This window comes from Triticum urartu, chromosome 7A (assembly GCF_056163025.1).
Source record: "Triticum urartu cultivar PI428250 chromosome 7A, HENAU_Tu73, whole genome shotgun sequence".
NCBI lineage: Eukaryota > Viridiplantae > Streptophyta > Magnoliopsida > Poales > Poaceae > Triticum > Triticum urartu.
In genome coordinates, this window is record NC_141879.1 from 712,863,154 (window position 1) to 712,887,229 (window position 24,076).

Sequence of the window (24,076 nt, forward strand, 5' to 3'; positions counted from 1 at the left end):
CATATAAATTCAGCAAATTTTGAAACCTATCTAAATTCATAACTAAATAGATAACCTAATTAACATAACTAAAACCTAAGTAAATTAACCCTAGCTAGCAGAGAGAGAGAGGGGGGGTTTACAGAGGGTGTAGGGCGAGGAGGCAGGCCCGACGACAGCTGAGGTTGGGAGGGGAGGAAGCAGAAGAGGGAGGCGAGGGCCGATGGGTCGGGGCCGAGCGCCGGCGCCGGGGGCGAGCGCGCCTGGGTTGGGGGCGGCGGGGTCGGGGGCGAGCGTGCCGGGGTCGGGCGCGGCGGGGTCGGGGGCGAGCGCGCCGGGGTCGGGGGCGAGCGCGCCGAGGTCGGGGGCGGGCGCGGCGGTGCGACGGGGCCGGGAAAGAGAGAGTGGGGATTTGGGGGAAAAGAGGCGGGATGAAGCAGGGAGAGGGGGAATTTTGGGTTAAGTGGACGTAGCAGTAGCGCGTTTACACGAAACGCGCTACTACTATTACGAGCAGCTATAGTGATTTTCTGCAGAAACCGCTACTGCTACCTTGACTAGCTGTAGCTCTTTTTCACTAAAGCGCTACTGCTATAACCAGTTTCCCTTTTTCTTTTCCTCAGCATAATAGGAACATATATATTACATCATTGGACCCTTGCATAATAATGGCTAAGTGTGTATACAAAATAGGAACATATATATATTACATCATTGGACCCATGCATAATAATGGCTAATTAAGTGTGTATACAAAATAGGAACATATATTTCCATTTTGCAAAAGCATGAAATATTAATCACATCTCTATCTCGAGATCGAGCACACGGTGGAGATGATGATGTAGGGAGGTCAAAAGTGCACAAAGCTCTTCTTGAGAAAGAAAGATCTAGTTAGGGGGAAAATAGGTCACTTAACTAAATGCTACATCTACCAAGCTAGCTAATTTGGGAGGAGACAACTTCAACTAGTGGAGGAGGGAGGAAAAAGAGAAAGGAGATGAATTAATGGAGATGGTGTAGTTATAGCTAGGAGTAATGAAGAGAGAGAAAGGTAGGTAGAAGAGGGAGAGTAATGGGGGGAGAAGTATTGAGGAAGAAGAAGAGTGAGAGAGAGAGAGGATGTGGGAGGTAGGGGAAAGGGAGGAGAGGAGATGGGGAGGGGAAGTGGAAAAGGTGGTGGGTGCTGCGTCTTAGCAGTAGCGTGGGAGAGAAAGCGCGCTGCTGCTAAGAGCGTAGCAACAGCGTGCTTTCCTGTCACGCGCTACTGCTAAACGGGCCCACCCTGTGCACAATTTCAAAATTAGCAGCAGCGAGGTGACAAAAAAGCGCGCTGCTACTATGGCATTAGCAGCAGCGCGCTCCTTGGCGCCGCGCTACTGGTAAACTTATGTCATTGTGTACTGTCGGTGGATTTTTGTAGCAGCGCGGTTTAAGCGTCACGCGCTACTGCTAAGTTTGCACCAGTAGCGAGCTTTCCGTAGCCGCGCTGCTCCTACTTAGCAGCAGTGCCTGTTTTTATGCCGCGCTGCTGCTAAGATTCTGTGTATAAGGTTTTCCCTAGTAGTGCTCCTTCCTGTGTAGAAAGCCACTTCACTCCATAGATCGGGGTTGAATGCGGCGGTCCATGGGCCAGAAGTGGCACCGGGTCAGAGCGCGGGAGTAGATGCCTCTGTCCACCATAAGAGTTGGCGGAAGTAGCATATCATCCGGGAGGGAGGAATCAAATCCAGAGTTTGGCACGGAGGCGCCCCCCTACACACACACAGCATGGAGGCGCCCCCCAACACACACACACACACACACGCGCGCGCGCGCACGCACACACACACACACGCACACACACACACACACACACACACACACACACACACTATCATCCCTGTCGAATTGCCTAGAGCACGCCACCCGCGAGGCTATATGGTGGTAGACGGTCGTCCAGGAACCTTATTGATGAGCATACCCGTTCCCTCATGTGATCGGCCTCTCTCTTTTATTCTCTATGCAAGATCCAGTTGGATTAATACCACATACTTTGGATTACCTACACGCAACACTTATTTTTTTAATCCACATTTTTCTCACTAGTGTTTGCATTGCTAGAAAATCTAGTTGTAAATCCATGTACATGCAACACTTAACTTTTGATAAGGCAATTTGTAATTTTATCCGTAAAAACACCCTAACAATTTTTGGCACTATGTACTTTAGTTCATACTTCACCTTATTGCCAAAGGGTTTAGGATTTATCCTAACCATATTTGTCGTTGTCGATGAGGACAAATGCCAAAGGCTTTAGGCTTTACACTAACCAACTTGTCTTGGTCGATGACAAGAAATGATAAATGGTTTTGGATTTACCCTAACCATATTTGTCATCATGGACGACGACCAATGCCAAACGGTTTAGGCTTTACCCTAACAATATTTGTCATCATTGACGACAAAAAATGCCGAAGGGTTTTGGATTTACCCTAACCATATGCCAAATGCATAATTAATCACTCATCATTCATCAACAAGCAAGATCATCATGCCAAATGCATCATTAATCAACACACAAGATCATCATGCCAAATGTATCAGTCATCAATCATGATAAGTGCATCATTCATCAATAGTCCAGATCATCATCAATTAGTTCGTTCAAACAGTCTAGATCATCATCAATTAGTTCATTCATCCATCAACCATTAGTACACACGACTTACCACTTCAATACTAACAGTTCAATAGGTTCAACACTCGTAGCTCAACACACATGACTTAACAATTTAATATACATCTATATCTATATCTATATCTATATCTATCTATATCTATATCTACATTTATACCTAATATTAAAAGGAGGAAGATTTCTTAGTTCTGCCTCTGTCATCCTTTTATATCCGTTAATTTAATGTCATCCATATGAATTGATGGTTGAGATTTAATGTATGTAGTGTGTTTCTCTGAGTTGATAAAAATTACCCGCAATGCCACATATAAGTGAGAAAAAATGTTTTTTTTGCCCTTCATGATTTTCTCCGTCATCCATTAAATCCTCTATACATGGATCAGCCCCATGAAATCCTTTGCGCAGACCGGCCGACCTTTGTGTACGTCAATTGTAGTTGCACTATAGAAGGACTCGGATACGAGATTCCATAGGAATCAGTTATTTGCTTAGCCAGCCTGGCTTCATGTGTATCTCATAAAAACTAATCGCAGGCAAAGATTTGGTGAGGACATGGATAGAGGCAACACTACAGGAAAAATAAATGAAGTCGGGTATGAAACATACTCGACAAATTGCATTTTAATCATGACGAAGTATAAGCCAAGTGTTACACTCGGTTTAGTGTACTTCACATCCAGGAGCTCATCGGCGGGTATAACAGAGCAGTAGTCTTCATACTTGTGTGACAGATTGAAATCCCATCCACGCGTCTCACTCATACACCATAGGAGGATCTCCATGGCACTGACCTAAGTATCACAACCATACGCGGCCCTGATCCAGTCTTGCTGGTACTGCGTGGTACACAAGAGCTCGCGCTTCGACTGAAAATCATGGTCTTGTAGCTGTCATACCAGGAAGCGATCTCCTTCATCTTGGCCCACTGATCAGTGTTGCCTAATGCTAACGCCGCAATGAGCCTGTTCCACCAATCCCCTACTGTCGTCCATATGTTAAGAAACTATACAAATGAATTAATAAGATATCATTATTAATTATATACATAAAAACACGTAAAGTACATGTAATTAGCACTACAAACGGAAAGTTATATATGTATACAAATATTTGAACAATGTTAATTATGCATGCATATTTACATTTTTATTAGCATAACAAAGAATTACAATACTAGCTAGCTATCGATCATCAATCCAAAATATTACCGATCGATTCTATGTAGCTACTTTTGCTAAAAAAAAGGCATGGCATATAATTAATCGATATAAAAACAAGATATGATGCATCTATTATAACATACTAGGAAGTGCGCCCGTGCGTTGCAATGGGAGAGAAACAAACCCTTACATGCACCAGGAGGCTTCCGCTCTCTTATTGTAGGTATGTGTAATACTCCATCCGTCCCACAATATCAGACGGTTTTGCAAACTATGTTAGTTTGCAAAAGGATCTTATATCAAGGGATGAAGGGAGTAATTATTAGGGCTAGTAATAACTATGGTAGTAACCCTACAACAATTGTTGTTTCGCTACAAATAATTCTTGTTCATTATGTATATGGAACTGACTGAATGCTACAGTACTATGTAGATCAAGTTTGCTTATTAGCCTTCAATTGTATGTAAAGATTACATTGTAAACTAAGAAAAGAAGACGCACACGGCATGCTAGCACCTTGTTAATATCACGATCAAGCCAATAAATAAATCAGTAGAAAACACAAATCAAATTGAGAAAAATGAACCGGCGTTGCTGCTACTCTTCTGACCGGTGATCCATCGGCTGCTGCTCCAAGCGACGCGGACCTGCAACCACTCTTCTCCAGGCAGCCTCCCTGCAGCACGTCTCCCATGCACACAATGAGGCAGCTGCTCGCCACAACAACCATGCGATCCACCATATCCATCGGCTAAGACGGCTGCCACCATATCCATCGGCCAAAAAAGTCTTTCAAATATTTTCAGATAATACATAATGTACAACACAAATCTGTTCAGATAACAGATGCTACACAAATCTATCCAAATTTAGTTAGAAACGAAGAAGAAAGGAGGGTTTTCTTAGCGCAACATGGAGCCAGATGACGTTGGGACCTCTGTTGTTTTCGTGAGACCAATGAAATTGAATTGACAGTACTTCAAACTGCAGAATTAGCTTCTCCAAAATTCCTTACTGAAACTTTCCATGCACGTCGAAACTCTGGCACACACGATCTCATGTATCTGCCCTATCTGTTCCACTGCAAATTTACTTTTTGCATGGCCTTCTGTACACCACAAAACCAGTGCCCATGAGATCATGTTAAAATCTTGCATACTGGGATAAAAAGCAAGAGAGAGGAGACGAACATGCTGTACGCCCAAGAAGCAAGCAATCAGCTACCATGATTAATCAGTAGGACCTTTACATGGGACTAATTACCAGCAGCTCCGTTCTGTAGATTGGTCGTGGCGCGGCGGCATGGATGTGAGGGTCGTGGCAGACATGCGGCCAGTTGACGATGAAGAAGACGGGCTCCCCGGTTCAGACCATGGCATGAAGCTGCAGAGGTGTGTTGGCCAGTGCAGCTGCGTCAAGGCGGTCGACTCTGCGCGAGTACACTAGTAGAAAACAGGGCTTTGGTCCAGGCCGGGCAAACCCATTAGTCATGAGGCCAGGGGCCAGCCGGGCCAGGGGCCGGCCGGGCCTCATGGGGCCAGGGGCATATGTCCCGGTTCATGAGGCTAGGGGCCGGCCGGGCCTCGTGGGGCATTGGTCCCGGTTTGTCTGGCCCCTTTGGTCCCGGTTCTGGACACGAATCGGGACCAATGGGCCTCACTCCTGGCCCACAACCATTGGCCCTGGTTCGTGGATGGAACCGGGACCAATGGTTGTGGGCCAGGAGCGAGGCCCGTTGGTCCCAATTCGTGTCCAGAACCGGGACCAAAGGGGCCAGACAAACCGGGACCAATGCCCCACGAGGCCCGGCCGGCCCCTGGCCTCATGAACCGGGACATATGGCCCCATGGATCCCAGTTCGTGACTGAAACAGGACTAATGGGTTGGAAACCGGGACCAAAGGGGGTCATATAGTCCCGGTTACAGCCATGAACTGGGACCAATGAAATGCCTATATATACCCCTCACCCACGGGCAGAGCACTCCACTGCTCTGTTTTTCTGGCCAACCGTGGGAGAGCTTTGTGGTGCTCTAGCTCACCTCCTATGCATATGAGGTGTTCGATGAAATGCCCAAGCCACACTTAAGCTTTCTTCTCTCGAAGCTCCTTTTCCAAGCTCCATTTTTCTCGAGATTTGTCTAGGTTTGGCGGTCCTCCCTGTCCCGTCCCCGTCCTCACCGCCGTCGATCGCCCGCGCCGATCTCGTCGCCGGCACCACCGTGGTGACCCTCTTGATCTTATCTTCTTTATAAAAGAAAAAGTTCTTACTTGCATGATTTAGATAGATACTTGTGTAATTTTCTTACTTTTATTATTCCTTCGTCCTATCTATGATTCGGATGTGGTATATATTATCTTTTATAACTATTTGGTTCATTTAGTGTTTATGACAATTATGCCGACCAACATGACATATTTTTTTATCTAGGAGGTATGTGAACCAGAAATTCCAACCGACCCTATTGTCGAGAGGTTAAATTTAGTTGAAGAAGAAAACAATTACTTGACGGAAAAATTGAAAAAAAATGAGGAGGAGAAGATGATATTGGAGTTGCATGTTGCGGATGTCGTCTGTGTTCAGAAGATCAAGATGGATGCAATGCGCTTGAAGATTAGAAAGATTAGAAAATATGCAATTCATACCGAGGCTTGATATCATTATGCCGTTGTATCAATTGTTACCTTAGTTGCGATTATGATCACATTTGTTGTTGCATTGAAATGGTTTACATAGTTTCAATGTATGGTTTAATTATATGCTCTTGAGAGCTATATGTTGTTCAATGAGAACTATGTATGTACTTTGGTTTTAATGTGATGATGAACTTCTATTAATTTGATCACTTATCTATTCATGATGTTCTGTAATGCTTTTTGACACATTTAATTATATATAATGCACGCAGATGAACCAGCAATGGATGTACGGTAACACACGCACCTCCGAGTACATTGAGGGCGTGCATAATTTTCTCGTAGTGGCTGAGGCAAACAAGAAGAATGGTTTTATGTGTTGTCCATGCCCTAGCTGTTGGAATACGAGGTCTTACTCTGACTCGAAAACCCTTCACACCCACCTGCTTTATAAGGGTTTCATGCCACACTATAGTGTTTGAACCAAGCACAAAGAAAGAGGGGTTATGATGGAAGACATCAAAGAAGAAGAGGATGATGACAACTACGTGCCCCCTGAGTACGGTGATGCTGCAATGGGGAAGCTGAAGATCAAGAGGAACCAGACGATGTGCCCGATGATGATCTTCGCCGGGTCATTGTGATGCAAAGAGACAGTGCGAAAGTGAAAAGGAGAAGCTGAAGTTCGATCATGTGTTAGAGGATCACAAAAAAGGGTTGTACCCCAATTGCGAAGATGGCAACACAAAACTCGGTAGCTGTAGTGGAAGGCATAGAATGGTGTACCTAACAAAGGATTTGAGAAGCTACTCAAAATATTAAATAAGAAGCTGCCAAAGGATAACGAATTGCCCGATAGTACGTACGCAGCAAAGAAGGTTGTATGGCCTCTAGGATTGGAGGTGCATAAGATACATGCATGCCCTAATGACTGCATCCTCTACCACGGTGCATACGAGGATTTGAACGCATGCCCGGTATGCGGTGCATTGCGGGATAAGATCAAATGAGATGACCCCGGTGATGTTGACGGCGAGCGCTCCAAGAAGAGGGTTCCTGCCAAGGTGATATGGTATGCTCCTATAATACCACAGTTGAAACGTCTGTTCAGAAACAAAGAGCAGGTCAAGTTGGTGTGATGGCACAGAGAGGACCGTAAGAAAGACGGGAAGTTGAGAGCACCCGCTGATGGGTCGAAGTGGAGAAAAATTGAGAGAAGGTACTGGAAGGACTTTGCAGGTGACACAAGGAACGTATGGTTTGGTTTAAGCGCAGATGGCATTAATCCTTTTAGTGAGCAGAGCAGCAATCACAACACCTGGCCCGTGACTCTATGTATGTATAACCTTCCTCCTTGGTTGTGCATGAAGCAGAAGTTCATTATGATTCCATTTCTCATCCAAGGCCCTAAGCAACCCGGCAACGACATTGATGTGTACCTAAGGCCATTAGTTGAAGAACTTTTACAGCTGTGGAATGGAAACAGTGTACGTGTGTGGGATGAGCACATACATCAGGAAGTTGACCTGCATGCGTTGTTGTTTGTAACCATCAATGATTGTCCTGCTCTCAGTAACCTTTCAGGGCAGACAAACAAGGGATACCACACATGCAGCACTGTTTAGATGACACCGAAAGTATATACCTGGAGAAATGCAGGAAAATGTGTACCTGGGGCATCGTCGATTTCTTCCGACCAACCATCAATGTCGAAAGAAAGGCAAGAATTTCAAAGGCGAGGCAGATCACCAGAAGAAGCCCGCCATCCGTACCGGTGATCACATACTTGCTATGGTCATGATTTACAAGTAATCTTTGGAAAGGGTCCCGATGGACTATCTTTTCCGAATGACACTAAGGGACGTGCACCCATGTGGAAGAAGAAATCTATATTTTGGGACCTACCTACTAGAGAGACCTAGAGGTCCGCTCTTCAATCGATGTGATGCACGTGACGAAGAATCTTTGCGTGAACCTGCCAGGCTTCTTAGGCGTGTATGGGAAGAAAAAAGATACACCAGAGGCACGGGAGAACCAGCAACATGTGCACGAAAAAGACGGCATGCCTCCAAAGCAGTATGAAGGTCCTGCCAGCTACACTCTTACCAAAGAATAGAAGGAAATCTTCTTTGAATGCCTGCTTAGTATGAAGGTCCCGTCTGGCTTCTTGTTGAATATAAAGGGAATAATAAATATGCCAGGGAAAGTTCTAGAATCTAAAGTCTCATGACTGCCACGTGATTATGACGCAAGTGCTTTCGGTTGCATTGAGGGGGCTTCTACCAGAAAACGTTCGATTAGCCATTGTGAAGCTATGTGCATTCCTAAATGCAATCTCTCAGAAGGTGATCGATCCAGAAATCCTACCAAGGTTAAGGACTGATGTGGCGCAATGTCTTGTCAGTTTTGAGCTAGTGTTCCCACCATACTTCTTTAATATCATGACGCACGTCCTAGTTCATCTAGTCTATGAGATTGTCATTCTTGGCCCTGTATTTCTACACAATATGTTCCACTTTGAGATGTTCATGGGAGTCCTAAAGAAATATGTCTGTAACCACGCTAGGCCAGAAGGAAACATCTCCATGGGCGATCAAACAGAGGATGTCATTGGGTTTTGTGTTTACTTCATTCCTGACCTTAAGAAGATTGGTCTCCCTCAATCGCGATATGAGGGGAGGCTGACTGGAAAAGGCACGCTAGGAGGGGACTCAATAATATGTAGGGACTAGTATTCTTGGTCTCAAGCACACTACATAGTTCTACAGAACTCTACCTTGCTGACCGTGTATGCCGATGAACACAAGAACATTCTGCACTCCAAACACCTGGAGTAGTGTGACGAGTGGATAACATGTGAACACATCAGGACTTTCGGCAATTGGTTGCAAACACGTCTCATGGGTGACAACACTGTTTCTGATGAGCTCTACTCATTGGCCAAGGGACCATCTTCGACTGTATTGACTTACAAAGGGTACGAGATAAATGAGAATACATTTTACACGATCGCCCAATATCAAAAGAGCACCAACCAAAACAGCAGTGTCCGCTTTGATACAGCAACCAAGAGGGGAAATGACACATATTATGGTTACATAGTGGACATATGGGAACTTGACTACAGACATGATTTTAAGGTCCCTTTATTTCAGTGCAAATGGGTCAATCTGTCAGGAGGCGGGGTGCAGGTAGACCCACTGTACGAAATGGCAACAGTGGATCTAAACAATCTTGGGTACACAGACGAACCATTTGTCTGAGCCAATAATGTGGCACAGGTTTTCTATGTGAAGGACATGTCTACCAAACCAAGAAAAAGAAAAGATAAGAAAGTGAATACATCATACGATGAGCCAAAGCGCCACATACTTCTTTCAGGAAAAAGAGACATCATGGGATTGGAGGCAAGACATATATGTCGAAAGATTATGAAAAGTTTCATGAAATTCCTCCCTTCAAAGTCAAGGCTGACCCAAGCACCCTATTAAACGATGAAGATTATCTGGCGCAATAAGCAAAGGACACAAGAGAAGAAAAAGTGAATACTATCTCTCCACAACTATTATGATGATGCCTTTGATCTAGAATATCACTGCAGTTGGATGTGAAGAAATGAAATGCCTTTTGTAAAAGATGAGTTTCCGTATGAAACCCTGGTACTTTAAAAGAGATTGTTCGTTTTGTACACAAAGTGCATCCATTTTTTACTGTAACCCTCTGAACTTTTTAGCACATGCTATGTGGGTGAAATGATGATACCATGCCAACTTTCAACCGTTTCAGGCTTCATTTGTAGTGCTTTTCAATTTCAGGGTCATTTAGCTTAAAAAATCAGTAAATGCATGAACAATACCAGATGAAGTGAGAAAGGGTTCAAAATTGATGATGTGGCTTTGAATGGTGCATTTTGAACACACAAAATTCTGGAGTTCAAATAAGTTAAAAAAATGAAATCCCTTTGTAACAGATGAGTTTCCGTATGAAACCCCGATACTCGAAAGAGATTGTCCATTTTGTACACAAAGTGCATCCAGCTTTTGCCGTAACCCTCTCAACTTTTTTAGCACATGCTATGTGGATGAAATTATGATACCATGCCAACTTTCAACCTTTTCAGAGTTCATTTGTAGTGCTTTTCTATTTCAGGGCCATTTAGCTTAAAAAAATCAGTCAATGCTTGAAAAAAGCAATTGAAGTCAGAAAGGGTTCAAAATTGACGATGTGGCTTTGAATGATGCATTTTGAACACACAAAAAGTCTGGAGTTCAAATAAGTTCAAAAAAATGAAATCCCTTTGTAACAGATGAGTTTTCTTCCGAAACCCTGATACTTCCAAAGAGATTATCCATTTTGTACAAGAAGTGCATCCAGCTTTTGCCATAAACTTCTCAACATTTTAGCACATGCTATGTGGGTGAAATTATGATACCATGCCAACTTTAAACCTCTTCAGAATTCATTTGAAGTGCTTTTCAATTTCAGGGTCATTTAGCTTAAAAATCAGTAAATGCATGAAAAATACCAAATGAAGTTAGAAAGGGTTGAAAATTGATGATGTGGGTTTGAATGGTTCATTTTGAACAAACAAAAAGTCAGGAGTTCAAATAAGTTCCAAAAAATGAAATCCATTTGTAACACATGAGTTTTCATCTGAAACCGTGATACTTTGAAAGAGATTGTCCGTTTTGTACATGAAGTGCATCCAGCTTTTGCCGTAACCCTCCCAACTTTTTAGCACATGCTATGTGGGTGAAATGATGATACCATGCCAACTTTCAACCTTTCTAAAGTTCATTTCAAATGCTTTTCAGTTTCAGGGTCATTTAGCTTAAAGAATGAACTAATAGAAAAAATGAACTAGAAAATTTTATGAAACTATAATAGCAAAAAGAATGAACTAAAAATAATCAATTACAATATTCTGTTATGATCAACTAAAAAAAACTATAATACTCTTAAAAGCTTTTATAAAACTCTAATAGCAAAAGTAATAAACTAAAAAGATTTTATAAACCTCTAGTATTTTTGAAACTAATTTTTTATAAAATTTATGCAAATTAAATTATCAAAGTATTTCTTGTTCAAAAAATTGATAGCAAAACGAATTTTCATAAAGAATTTTTCTGTTAGAAACTTCAATAGCAAACTAAAATAACAAAATCTATTTTTGATTAAAACAAACATTTAAAATAACCTAAAAACTACCTAAAGCAAAATAACCTAAAAACTACCTAAAGCATAAAACAAATACAATTTTTTTTAAAAAAATGCCGCCTACAAGGCCACCACGGCCTGCATACGACTAGAAATCCAACTAGCATGTTGGGCCAGGATGCATACGACTAGAGGAATTCAAGTGGGATGAGGCAGCCGAGCTTATAAACCGGTGCGGGGCGGATTCAACACTACTAGGAAAAGGGCTATAGATGGAATTGACACTAATGACGCACCAGAGAAGTGGTGCGCCACTACTATATACTAATGGCGCACCATGTGGAGATGCGCCATTAGTGTTGAAGACACTAATGGCGCACCAGGCACACGATGCGCCACTAGTAACAAAATGTTTTTTTTTGCATTTTTTCAAACATACTAATGGCGCATCCGGGCAGAGTGCGCCATTCGTAGTTAGAACTACTAATGGCGCACCAGCCATAGAGTGTGCCACTACTGTATTTTTTTTTACTTTTTTGCAAAACTACTAATGGTGCACCGTTGCATAGTGCGCCATTACTAGTTTAAATTTCATGGGCACTTTTTTTTACTTTTTGATATCATGAATATTTTTAAATTTCATGGGCACTTTTTGAATTCATGAATATTTTTTCAAATTTGATGATATGTTTTCATATTCCATATGAAAAAATATTGAATATTTATGAGGACACTCGATCTCGACCCCCCTCCCTCTCGATAGCTATCCCCCTCGGCGCCGAGCACCCCCCGCACCGTCCCCCCGCTCCACCGCCGCCGCCGACCCCCGGCCCACACCCTCCCCCGCTCCACCACCGCCGATGACCCACCTCACCCTCCCCCGCTCCACTGCCGCTGACGACCCACCGCAGCCTCCCCCGCTCCACCGCCGCCGCCGACACCCCGCACCTTCCCCTGGCCCGCTCCACCGCCGCCGCCGACACCCGCACCCTCCCCCACTTTTTGAAGATATTTTTGAATAACAAATTTGATGATATTTTCAAATAAGAAATTTGATGATATCTTCAAATAACAAATTTGATGATATTTTCAATTAAAAATAAAAAAATTGATGATATTTTTTTAAAAAAATTTGATGATATTTGATGATATCTTTTGTTCTAGTCGTCATGAAAATAACAAATTTGATAAAAAACAAATTATTAGATGCAACAAGAAATAATGAAAAAAAAATGTTACTAATGGTGCGCCAGAGGAGGGTGCGCCATTGCTGTCAGAAAAAAAAGTTACTAATGGCGCACCAAAGGAGGGTGCGCCATTGCTATCAGAAAAAAAACTACTAATGGCGCACCAGAGGGTGGTGCGCCATTGCTGTCGTCGTACTTATGGCGCACTATGGGGAGGTGCGCCATTGCTAACCCTCCCCCCACTCCCCCTATTCCCCTCTGGCCTCTCTCCCTCCCTCGCCAGATCCCCCACTCGACCTAACCTCGCCGCAGCCACGAGCCCACGCGCCCCCGCCGCCTCCCTCTCCCCTTCGCCGCCTCCCCCCCGAGCGCCGCCTCCCTCGCCCTGGAGCCGCCACGCGTCCACCAGGAGAGGAGGCCCCACATCCACCAGGAGAGGAGGCCCGCGACCTTCCCACCGTCTATCCCCGCCTCCCCCAAGCTCGCCGTCTCCGCCCTCCGTCGGCTCCGCTCCGGCCACCACCTCATCGTGGTCAGGTAACCCTTCTCCCTCTGCCTCTCTTCTCCTCTCTTCCTCCTCTCCTCGCTCCCGGCCATGCCCTCTTGTTCTCTCTTTTGCTAGGTTTAGGTCAAATCCCTCTCGAATTTAGGTCAAATTAGGTTCAAAAAATTGTGGGAGTAGTGCCTAGCAAACATGAATAATTAGTACTCCATGTGCATTAGGTACACCTAATGTATTGGTTTGAACCCTAACCACTTCCCTCTCCTTTTTCTTTTTTCTACAGTTTATGTTGTGTAGTAGACCATATCAGTAGCTGCAGTTCATGTTTGTTGATTTTTTGGTCCCTTTTTAAAAAAACCCGAGGAAAATAGATGAGTATATGTAGTGTTCTTTTTATGTGTTCATTTTCTATCTTTTTGAAATAGGTTCATTGTAGTTGTTGTAATTCTAGCAGGGTTTTTTGCTGACAGTACAGTTCATGGAAATTTGTTGTAGTTATTTGTACCCTGCGCCGTGCCTGTTTGTTCTTGCTGCTTGGTACTAAGTACTTGCCATGAGACTAGTTAGGTTGCATCTGTTTTGTGCTGAGTTGCTTGCTTGCTCTCTTGCTGCAATCTTTCATCCACAGTAGCAGTAAGAAATTCGGTTAGCCGAGAGATTAGCTTCAATTCTGAAATTAAGCAATTCAACTAGCTGCTGATTTTTGCCAAAGTTAATCGCTGTTCAACCATCAGATTTCCCAGCCATACAGTTAAAAGTTTGAAGTATGATCACATTCAGCTATGAACCACATATAGCTCACATAAAACTGTCGCTTGCTAGAACAAACTGAGTGATGTGCCTAGAAGACCCACATAACTAAGGGTAGTCTTCCCTGTGCATAAAAGTTTCAGACTAATTGCTAGTCTTCTCTTTGGTCATCCGAGGTTGCCTACTTGTAGAAATCTTGCTGACCTGCTGCTGCTGCTCTGTTCACCTCATTTCGCAGGGTCGATTGGCCATCGTGTCTTGGGTTTGTTCTTCATCCGGGCATCGTGTCTCCTTTTGTCCAGACCTACTCCTCCCTTTGTTGTGGCAAGTCTCAACCTTGGTAGTCAAAGGTAAAGAATACATGATTTTATTCTTGGATTCACTTGCTTATAGAATTCATCTAGAATCTAGGTCTGAGAACAGCAGGCTAATTCCTTTTTCTCTTAGATCATTAGTGAAAAGATTAGTCTTATGCTAGAAAGTGTATTGATTTTTCAGTTTTGATGTTGCAAAAAATGGCATTGCTCTCTCTATGCTAGCTCAAAGTATGGGTGGTATTGTTATGTGTGATGTTTAGCAATCCCATAATGAAAAACTGGACAAGTTAATGTCCATGTAATTTTCACCCTTTCTAGCTATGTGCCTTCTGGATATGCAGTTTATGCATGAGAAGATGAGACCTATTATTTTCTCAGTGGTAGTTATGCACATTTAATCATGGCTTTATGAGTGAATTGCAATATAATGTCTTGAAACCCGATATCTCAAACGTTTGACTAGTTTTCCATGCTTGATGTGTTGTATCTTGAGGCTCATCTTTATTACATATCAGAACTTGCAAACAAATCTGTGAAAGACTTGTAAAGTTGCTGGGTTTTGTCTCCGACCATTGTGTCGTGATGAATTTGCAGGTACCCCAAGAGGCCCTTGAGTTTGCCGGAATGTCGATTAACTTCCGTTCCGGCAAATTCGGGTACTCCATATGTCCTATTTTCAGAAAAGGTCATGCTGAAATTTTCCATGAATTTTAGCATGACTTTGCTAAAAGTAGGACATATGGGGTACTTTCGACTAATGTTGATTATCTTCTGCTCAAAATTTATGCTGCTATAATGTTGTAAGGGTACTAATTGGTCTCTTCTGCTGCTTATCAGAGATGGGGGGAAGCAGCCACTGCCGCTCTGCCTCATCGGAGTACGAGTTGGATGCTTTCGAGTTCTTCACTATCATACTTTCTTCTTCAGTATCATCCATGAGGCAGGTATATAAAACGAGAGATCTCCCCTTCACCCATCTCATTATGATAACTCTGTTGTTTGCTACATCACTCCTTGTCCCAAATTACAGAGGCTGCCTGACGCTTTTATGAAGATGCTGGGTGAAGATCCTCCAGATAATGTGAAGCTCTGACAGGCCGGCAGCGGGGTTCGCAGGCTGTGGGACATGGAGTTGGTGATCGAGGAGGGCCACATGTACCTGTGCCGTGGCTGGGAGAAGTTCTATAGTGCCTACGACCTGCGGACCGGGTACTTTCTTCTCTTGAGGTACGACGATGACGCCACAATGCTCATCGTGAAGGTTTTCAACAAGACTATGTGTCGCATGCGCTACGCTGAAGACGAAGATGCAGTGCATTCTGCCTCTTCTTATTCCTCCATATTTGGCTTTGTCTCACATCGATTGTTAATGGTCATTGTTGCATTTGGACAGGCAATGGGAGCAGCAACAGCGACACTGGCTACAGCCAAAGAAGCAGCGATTATGGCTGTAGCAAAAGCAACAGCGATTCTGGCCTTCGCGAACGCAGCAGCGATTCTGGCAGCAGCGAAGACAACAAGAAGGATGATCCGGACTGGAGTGGGGGAGAATAGGAGTAGAGTGGGGATGAGGAGCTGCAGGATGACGATGGGCATCAGGCTGAGGATGACCTAGCGCTGGTGGTGGCTGACCAAGGGCAAGAGATGGTGGTGGCTGACCAGGTGCAAGAGATGGTGGTGGCTGACCATGGGCAAGAGATGGTGGTGGCTGACCATGGGCAAGAGATGGTGGTGGCTGAGGGTGGCCTCGCGATGGTAGTGGTGCCTGACAATTACCACGCACCGGTGGTGGCGCCGGCGATCCCACAGCTGGGCAACATGACCACGCCAATTGTGGTAGAAGACTACATCCCACAGCTGCCTCCACTGCCTCCACCGCCTCGCCGCTCTTGGCGCATCAGGCTGAGGACGGAGAAGGAGAAGAACAATGAGAACTGAACTATGTCAGGTATGTCAGATCTCCAAAGTGATATATATATATATACTTAGTTACCTATTTATCTCTAATATGCTTAGTTTCCTATAGGTTAGCTCCAAAATTACTTATGTTAGCACAAAATGATCAAGTTTACATAATAAGCTTATAGTCTTCTTCTTATTCTTCTCCTTATCCAAAATGACATATGTTAGCTTCATTTTACCTAAGTTGGCTCTAATATGCTAACTTAGAGCTTATATGCTTAGTTTCCTATAGGTTAGCTCCAAAATTACTTATGTTAGCACAAAATGATCAAGTTTATATAATAAGCTTATAGTCTTCTTCTTATCCAAAATGTCATAGGTTAGATTCATTTTACCTAAGTTGGCTCTAATATGCTAACTTAGAGCTTATATGCTTAGTTTCCTATAGGTTAGCTCCAAAATTACTTATGTTAGCACAAAATGATCAAGTTTACATAATAAGCTTATAGTCTTCTTCTTATTCTGCTTCTTATCCAAAATGACATAGGTTAGCTTCATTTTACTTAACTTGGCTCTAATATGCTAACTTAGAGCTTATATTCTTAGTTTCCTATAGGTTAGCTCCAAAATTACTTATGTTATCACAAAATGATCAAGTTTACATAATAAGCTTATAGTCTTCTTCTTATTCTTCTTCTAGTCTTCTTGTTCTTCTTCTCTTCTTCTTCTTCTTCTTCTTCTAACTTCTTGTTTATCATTTTGCAGATTTGATTTAATTCACGGAAGCTTGCATGGATGGAGTGCTTCTTTTCCATTTGTGTTTTTATTTTGTATCAATGTGAAACTTTTGTGAATTGATGGATAACAGTGTTGAATGAACATTGTGAAACTTTTGTAATATGTAACGATGGAACTATGTGTTGGCTATGTATGTATATATGATGAAACTTGTGTGTTGGATATGATCTGGTGGACGCAGGTAACATCGTTACATATGGCCCCCTGTATGTAAGCTAAGCAGATCTGTGTTGTATGTTATCTCTAATATTTTTTAACCTGTGAAAATATTATAAATGAAAAAAATTCCCTAATATTCATACTAGTGGCGCAGCACACAAGACACTAATGGCGCACTGTTATAATCACACTAATGGTGCATCACCCAATAGAGCGCCATTAGTATGCCAAAGCACATGGTTAAATATGGCCCCCTGGGAGGCATACTAATGGCGCATGGTGTTCTATACTAATGGCGCACTGCTTGGTGCGCCATTAGTATACCAGATACTAATGGCGCACCGGTGGTGCGCCATTAGTAAGAAATACTAGTGGCGTGATACTAATGGCGCACCAGCAGTGCGCCATTAGTGGGCAAAACTGGTGCGCCATTAGTAGCCCTTTTCCTAGTAGTGCAACTAGCAAGGTGGGACTAAACTCCCACCACCACGCCATTGTGCAAGCCCATTGGGCCCGGTTGGTGGCACGAACCAGGACCAATGCCACCCTTTGGTCCCGGTTCATGGTACTGATTGCTCCCTGACTATAGCGCTAGAAAGCTCCTGGCTGCTAGGACTACGTTGGTATTTCCCAAAGAGGAAGGGATGATATAGCATAGCGAAGGTAGGTATTTCCCTGAGTGAAGAAACCAAGGTTATCGAACCAGTAGGAGAACCCAGCAACACAATGTAAACAACACCTGCACAAAAATGACAACACCTCGCAACCCGACGTGTTAAAGGGGTTGTCAATCCCTTTCGGGTAATGATGCCAAAAATTTATAATAGATTGAAATAATAGATCGTAAATAGAATAAAGTGCAGCAAAGTATTTTTTTATTTTTGGTTTAATAGATCGGAATAAAAATGCAAAGGAAAAGTAGATTGCAAGCAAATATATGAGAAAGAAGACCTGGGGACCGTATGTTTCACAAGTGGCTTCTCTCGAGAAAGATAGAAAACGGTGGGTAAACAAATTATTGCTGGGAAATTGATAGAACCTTAAATAATTATGATGATATCCAGGCAATGATCATTACATAGGCATCACGTCCAAGATTAGTAGACCGACTCCTGCCTGCATCTAGTACTATTACTCCACACATCGACCGCTATCCAGGTTGCATCCAGTGTATTAAGATCATGGAAAAATGGAGTAATGCAATAAGATAGATGACATGATGTAGACAAGTTCCGTTTATCTATTGCGTAGATATAGATCCCATATTTTTATCCTTAGTAGCAACGATACATACGTGTTGTTTCCCTTCCTGTCACTGGGATCAAGAACCATAAGATTGAACCCACTACCGGGCACCTCTTCCCATTGCAAGATAAGTAGATCAAGTTGGCCAATCAAAATCCTAATATCGGAGAAGAAATATGAGGCTATAAGAGATCAAAGAAACTCAAATAACTTTCATGGATATAAAAAGATATGACTGATCATAAACTCAAAGTTCATCAGATCCCAAGAAACACACTACGGAAAGAGTTACATCATATGGATCTCCAATAGACCATTGTATTGAGAATCGAGCGAGAGAGAGAAAGCCATCTAGCTACTAACTACGGAACCGATGGTCGGAGAGGCACCAATGGAGGTGGTGAACCCCATCCAAGATGGTGTCTAGATTGGATCTAGTGGTTCTGGACTCTGCGGCGGTTGGATGAATATTTCGTCGACGCTTCTAGGGTTCTGGAAATATTGGGGTATTTATAGAGCAAAGAGGCGGTCCGGGGGGCACCCGAGGTGGGCACAACCCACCAAGGCGCGCATGGGCCTCATGGCGCGCCCTGGTGGGTTGTCCCCTCCTCGGGATTTCCCCCAGGTGCAACCAGGGCCCATTGTGTTCCTTCTGGCCCATGAAAATTCTCCGTAAAGTTTCGTGCCATTTGGAATCCGTCTGATATTGATTTTCTGCGATGCAAAAAACACGGAAAAAATAGGAACTGGCACTTGGCACCATGTCAATAGGTTAGTACCAAAAAATGATATAAAATGATTATAAAACATCCAAGATTGATTATATAACAGCATGGAACAATCAAAAATTATAGATACGTTGGAGACGTATCAGCATCCCCAAGCTTAACTCCTGGTCGTCTTCGAGTAAGTAAGTGATGAAAACAGAATTTTTGATGTGGAGTGTTGTTTATCATGTCATATCATATTATTTTTTCTTTGTCGCATGGACATTTCGACTTTTATGTGATTCAAAGTAATAGTCTAGTTTTGATACAATATAGATACTCAATCATATCAACAAGCAACCATGTCTTTCAAAATATCAACGCTAAAATAAGTTATCCCTAGCCCATCATGCTCAAACATTGAATAATTCATGAAACACACTCGAATATTAGCAACACCCAATACTTAAGTACGATCATTTTGCCTCCTAGTTGGTGCTTTTTATGAGAGAAGGTGGAGACTCAAATTCAAAAATAAAAATTGCATAAAGTAAAAGAAACGCCCTTCGTAGAGGGAAGTAGGGATTTATCGAGGTGCCAGAGCTCAAAGCGAAAAAATAGAGATAAAACCATTTTGGAAGGTGTATTCATCCCACCAATGAAAACGACTTAGAGTTCCGAACACTTTCCATGCTAGATATGCCATAGGTGGTTCCCAAACAGAAAATAAAGTTTATTCCTTTTTCCACCATACTTTCACTTTCCATGGCTAACCGTATCCATGGGTGCCCTCCATGCCAACACTTTCCAAGGAATTTATTATTTGACAACATAAAGTAAATTCATTTTTGCATTTCGGGACTAGGCATCCCTAAGACCTTTGCCTTACTCTCGTGCAATGACAAGTGAATAAACAATCATCGTGAGGATAACACATCTAGCATGGAAAATATTAGCCACCCGTCACAGCTCCGCGAGCAAAACAAACACACAAAAGAGAAGTTTATTTTGAAAATTAGAGATGGCAGATGGAAATTTGCTTAGAACAGCAAAAGAATACCGCATATAGGTAGATATAGTGGACTCATATGGCAAAACTGGTTTAAAGGTTTTTGTATGCACAAGTAGAGATCATACTTGGTGCAAACTGAAGGCTAGCAAAAGATTGGGAAGCGACCAACCAAGAAACGGATAATCTCATAAGAAAGCATAAGCATAAATAACACCGAATAATGCACCCTAAGTAGGATATAATTTTCATTGCATGACTATTAACTTTCGTACTTGCATAGGGAATCACAAGCCTTAACACCAATATTCTTACTAGAGCGCAATTACTCATCAACATAACTAACATATCACATCATCATATCTCAAAACTATTACAAAGAATCATGTTTATTTTTTCAATGATCTTCATGACATTTTTTCTTTTTCTTTATCCTTTTTGGATATCCATCACTTTGGGACTAATTTTCATGTATTGCTTTTCATAAGCTCAAACAAATATAAGTGAAGATCATGAGCATAACAAATTTTCTTTCTCTCAAAATAATTTAAGTGAAGCAAGAGAGAATTTCTTCAAAATTTTACTAACTCTCAAATAAATCTAAGTAAAGCAAGAGAGAATTTATTCAAAAATACTAAGCACACCATGCTCAAAAAGATATAAGTGAAGCACTAGAGCAAGTCCTTGCTCATAAAAGATTTAAGTGAAGCAAAGAGAGCAATTCTAACAAGTCATGACATAATTTTGGCTCTGTCAAATAGGTGTGTCCAGAAAGGATTGATTCCTTAAAACACAAAATAAAACAAGCAAAGACACATATCATACAAGATGCTCCAAGCAAAACAAATATCATGTGACGAATAAAAATATAGCCTCGAGTAAAATACCGATAGATGTTGGAAGAAAGCGGGGATGCCACTCGGGGGCATCCCCAAGCTTAGTTGGTTTCTCAGTTTTGGATAATAGCTTGGGATGGAGGGGCATCCCCAAGCTTAGGCTCTTCTATACTTCCTTCATCCATCGTAAGATAACCCAAAATTTGAAAACTTCAATCACACAAAACTCAACAAAACCTTCGTGAGATCCGTTAGTATAAGAATAATAAATCACTACTATAAGTACTGTATCAAACCAATTCTCATTTTGTTTTTCTATTGTATATACTGTATTCCAACTTTTCTATGGCAAAAAATCATCTAAGAAAACAATAGAGCCATCAAAATAAACACACAACACAAAGAAAACAGAATCTGTCAAAACAGAATAGTCTGTAGGAATCTGCCTATTTCGAATACTTATGTAAGTCCAAAAATTCTGAAAAATTAGGACGACCTGAGTAATTTGTATATTGATCTACTGCAAGTGGAATGGGTATTTTATCGCTCCCTGGTAAAAAATTAAAATTAATTTCATGAGCGTAAAAGTTTCTGTTTTTTCAGCAAGATCAAACGACTATCACCCACGAAGATGCTAAAGGCTTTATTTGGTACAAGCACTAATTAAAACATGAAAAACACAATCATACCAGTAGAATAATTGTGTAAACACACGAAAATAGAAAGCAAAAAGCAAAAATAAAATTCGTTCATTGGGTTGCCTCCCAACAAGTGTTATTGTTTTACGCCCTTAGCTAGGCATAAAGCAAGGATCTAAGTTTTGTCATCTTTGTCCAACTCTTCAATCAAACACTTAGAATACTTCAAAGATTTAGCATAAAGACCTTCAATAGCAATACTCCTTGGAGTAAATTTAAATATTTCATTCTTACAAAAAGGATCTCTTATCACTTCAACAAAGTCTGGATGGATGCTAATCATCGTAAGGTCTCCCTTATCATTATTACTAGAAGATGCACCCTTGTTCCTATATCTCCTACTCTTTACGGGAGTTTCCTAAATAATTTTAGTGGTAGTAAAAGCCGTGCTTAGATTACTAAAGATTTGTTCCAATTTATCGATCTGAGACGGACTTTATTCTATTCTTTCATGGATTAAAGGAACCCTCTCTTTTCACAACTTAAAAATAACGCCCACTTTTGACCCAAGATTAGTAGCAAAATTATGCATATTTTTTAGTATAACTAGCAGAGTGGCCTGCCCGATGTGCAGGCTAGAGTTTGTATTTCCCCCATTACACTTTATTTTATTTCTCTACAGAAAATTGCAACCAAATGTGATGACATTCACAAATATGAGCCTTTTCCAAATATAATTTTGACAACATCCTTTTCTGTTCTCAAATAATCTAATATTATAATCCCAGTTAGATATTTCATATTATATGATGTAATGAATAAAAGTTGTGGAAGCTATTATGTTTTTCATAATATATAATATGATGTCCTTTTTTGGAGATTTAAATTATACTAATTCCATCTTCGCATCTGTCTATTTTACTGAAAAGCATAAGACATAACAAAAAGCATAGATAGAAAACATAAACTTGGAATTGCATTTTTGTGTAAAAAGTTATTGTCCCATGACAGGTATTTCAGATTCCATGGCTATCTCGAAATGAATAATCCAAAAAAATCTTGTGTTCATCTTGTTGTTATCGTTTTCTCTATGTCGGTTCCTCTAGTGTGCATGCTTCCTCTCACTTAGTCTCGCTTCTAACTTAATTGGTCTATTTTGCAAGTTTTTTTGTCCATGTTCTGTTGATATGCTTAATTATTGTAACATCATCATACCTCTTCCATAATGAGGTTCGCAACTATACGTCCAAAAAAATTCAATGTAAAAGATGGCACTGTACATATTTATTGGCAGTGAACTAATCTATTAGTCCATCTCCTATATCAGAATAAACAAGATATAACGGTGGAGTAATTAAGAAGGTACTGAATAAACCACCTATGACGACATTGTATAGAAATCCGGTATAGTTGTTGCTAAATTGAGCAATTACCTACCAAGATCGGCAACAAAATTGTCCATTGATGGACCAATTCGTCCTACTTTCCGAGACAACAAGTATGACGATTGGTGGTGCAGTCATGCTAGACGAACATGGAGTTGGCGTTGCCACTTGCTTGTATCAATTGGACTGAGTTGCGTGCAGTTCGTCCTCAACATAGCGTCTGCTGAGTCTAGCATCCAACATAAACATGCTAGCATCTGTCAGATTAATTTGTAGCACTAGTAGAAAAAGGGTCATTTGTCCCAATTTGTAAGGGCCTTTTGTTCCGGTTTGGGAACTTGGACAAAAAGGTCGTTACTATTGCCCTTGGCCTTTAGTCCCAGTTCTTACACGAACCGGGACAGATGGGCCTCCACGTGGCCGGTGCGGCGAGCCGAGGCAGGAGGCCCTTTGGTCCCGGTTGGTGGCACCAACCGGGACCAATAAGCATCCACGTGTCAGCTGTTTAGGGGCTAGGGTTTTTGTTTTTGTTTTCTTAAGTGGGGGGGGGGGATTTGGAGTTTTTGTATGGTTAATTAAGGTGTTTCATATATTGTGTTAGGTAGCTATTTAATTAATAGAGAGAATTGTCCTCTCTTATCTTCGTACTTGGTCGACGCTACGTACTATACATATAGAGAGCACTCGACACACTAGCTAGTAAGCAAAAATGAAGAAACAGAAGATCGTCATGAACATATGCATACAGAGAGAAGTGATATCGACCTCTCCTTCTCCGAGAGATTGGTCGAACAACAAGTTTTCATATATCTATCCGATGCTACTCGCGGCATATATACAATATAAGATCTCTTACATTATAATCCCCTAATTACATATGAACACAGGGTCCACATAGTATTCTCCACCTTTATCAATCACGTGGTCAAGAAAGAATGCCGCCAATTCCTCTTGAATTCATCGCATGCGATCTGGTGCTAGGAGTTCATCCCGCATCCGAAACATCTAATTTGAAGAAGGGGGTCAATA